Below are 2,873 nucleotides of genomic sequence, written 5' to 3' on the forward strand. Positions count from 1 at the left end.
TTCCCATGGTAATGGGCCATGAAAAGCCAGGCCTGGAATGCTGGCGATGAGACTCTTCGCAGAGACTGCCTGCTGGCGATGAGACTCTTCTGCTAGCAATGACACTCTTCGCAGAGACTCTTCATGTCTTTCTTCTCCGTGTGAGACCTTGCACTTGCCCTCGCTCGTTTAAATATTCATGAAAATGCACACATTCAGAAGAGCCACCGTCTAACTGTGAAGGGAGAAAGACGTAGTTGAATCTCGATGTGAAAAATTTGACCGTCTAACTGTGAAGGGAGAAAGACGTAGTTTAATCTCGATGTGAAAAATTTGAAGATGGCACCTTAGTTGTAGCAAATTCCTGTTGCCTCGAATGATCCGTCACCGGCTGGCAGTCAATCATGTACGCAAAATCAAATCCGTGGAGTGGCATATGGCAATTATTCCGGTCATCGCTGTCGCGGCTGCTGTACTGTAGTAGAGACGAAAAAGTTTCGGAACAGAGATATGGGGTTATTCGCCATTTACAGTTCTGCCCCTAATTCAGGCCACGTTAATGTGTCGCGTTACCTGCAGAGGAACCTTTTCTCTAATATTTTGAAACAGGTAAGAGGGGGAAAATAAGCTGTTACTGATTTGGGGATTTTCATTTATGAATTTTTTCAGAGGATGCTAATTACATAATTTCATTAATGGTTCTGCCATGGTTTTGTGGTCTCCTGTGGAAGCCAGGGTTTTGGTCGAATCCGGAGAAAGCAATCGTGGAGGCCTTTCGAGAGACGAAGGCCGGGATTTTGAAGGACAAGAAGGTGGTTTGGGGAAATGGAAATTGCAGAGCAGTGACGGTAATGGTGATTGATGGGCGTCAACTTCTGGTAGCGAGGGGTCTGGAAATGGGTGATATTGTGGGTAACCTGGAACAGACTACTTAGGCCGAGAGTGATGTCAGGCTGCTAGTGCTCTATAATCTAATTTGACGTTTCTATTGTTAGTACTGAATTTGCTGTTGCTGGTACAGTTATTGCCGCTGTTGCTGTTGTTGGTGCCCTATGATATCTGAGCCACTTTCTTGGCCTTGAGGGTGGTCACCAACAATGGCTTTTTTTCAGCTTCTCATGGGTTAGGTAACTAGAAGTTAAATGTTGCATTATTGTGGAAGAAGCCATAAGGACTCCCTTAGAGGGGATGAGGGATGCCATGGAAGAAATGAATCAAACTCTGCATAATTAATTGCGACAATGGACAGAAGGGATGGGGAGACAGGAATAGTAATGAGGATTAATATCAGAAGAGAGACAAATTGACGTGGTAATAAAACTCCTTTTGCAGGGAACATTAATAGGAGGATGGGCCTTTCATGGGAATGATGGAAATCAAGGTAATGAAGATATAAATCGTGTTGATCAGTGGATTCTTAACAGAATTTTGATGCCCAAGTTTTATGGGGTAGATGAAGAGACTAAACCAAGGGATTGAATCAGTACATTGCCATGTTTTCTTCAATTAAATCCCATCGAGGACTGTTGGAAATATCTGATATTTCACCCAAACGCCTATCTGATATCTGATATTGCATCAATATCACAGTATCTTTTTTCCACTCAACATAAATGACATTGAGTACACAACAATGTCCTTTGAGGAGTGATTTGGGCTAAGAGGGCCCAATTTTGTAATCCTTGGGGCATGGGAACTCTGTGTTGTGGCTTTCCTGGCATAGGAGGCCGATGAGTCTTGAGGAAGAAAGAAAACTAGCGATGTGCACTTTGTGCATGACGTTTGTGTGGGGAATGGTAGCTTCCCCTCTATGATGGGAGTGAGAACTAGTAAATCAGGGTGGCCTTGTGGTCACGTGTATGAGGTAGCACGACCTCACAGATCTGCCACTATTTGAGTTTGTAATTGTTGTAGCTCTGCTCGACTCTATTTGTATATATAGGCTGGAAAATAAGGTAAATGGTCTCTGTTACAATATTAAAAGATAACCCACTTTGTTAGTGATAATAGTTATGCCTAGAGCATCATTTTTTCTTTACTTAGCATAATAGTTACTAGTGCATGTTCACCTTAATGCATAGCATTATGCATGTTCACATTAAAGGTATCTATTATGCATGATTACATTTAATGCGTCACTCAAGACATCCTTTGTAACGCCTTATGGTTTGTGTTTTATAACTCTATTCATAAATGTCAATTGTCGAGGATTCCAACTTTTCTCTTGGATTTCCTAAGTATGTAAATCGGCTATAAACAAAGACTCTTGGGCATTAGAGAAGGGGTCTGGAAATGGGTGATATTGTGGGTAACCTGGAACAGACTACTTAGGCCGAGAGTGATGTCCGGCTGCTAGTGCTGTATAATCTGATTTGACGTTTCTATTGTTAGTACTGAATTTGTTGTTGCTGGTACAGTTATTGTCGCTGTTGCTGTTGTTGGTGCCCTATGATATCTGAGCCACTTTCATGGCCTTGAGGGTGGTCACCAACAATGGCTTTTTTTCAGCTTCTCATGGGTTAGATAACTAGAAGTTAAATGTTGCATTATTGTGGAAGAAGCCATAAGGACTCCCTTAGAGGGGATGAGGGATGCCATGGAAGAAATGCATCAAACTCTGCGTACTTAATTGCGACAATGGACAGAAGGGATGGGGAGATAGGAATAGTAATGAGGATTAATATCAGAAGAGAGACAAATTGATGTGGTAATAAACCTCCTTTTGCAGGGAACATTAATAGGAGGATGGGCCTTTCATGGGAATCATGGAAATCAAGGTAATGAAGATATAAATCATATTGATCAGTGGATTCTTAACAGAATTTTGATGACCAAGTTTTATGGGGTAGATGAAGAGACTACACCAAGGGCTTGGATCAGTACATTGCCACGTT

General features: G+C 41.9%; 1 long non-coding RNA gene across 1 annotated transcript; it reads left to right on the plus strand.

Annotated features, from left to right (window-relative positions):
* The first annotated feature begins 356 nt into the window (after positions 1-356).
* Positions 357-876, plus strand: LOC149263708 (uncharacterized). The gene is made up of 2 exons (XR_016249715.1): positions 357-588; positions 715-876. It is a non-coding gene; the product is annotated as an uncharacterized LOC149263708 (long non-coding RNA).
* Positions 877-2,873: the final 1,997 nt, after the last annotated feature.

This window comes from Pinus tabuliformis, chromosome 6, assembly GCF_031772625.1.
Source record: "Pinus tabuliformis cultivar Carrire ecotype Pingquan chromosome 6, CPIR1, whole genome shotgun sequence".
Classification (NCBI taxonomy): domain Eukaryota; kingdom Viridiplantae; phylum Streptophyta; class Pinopsida; order Pinales; family Pinaceae; genus Pinus; species Pinus tabuliformis.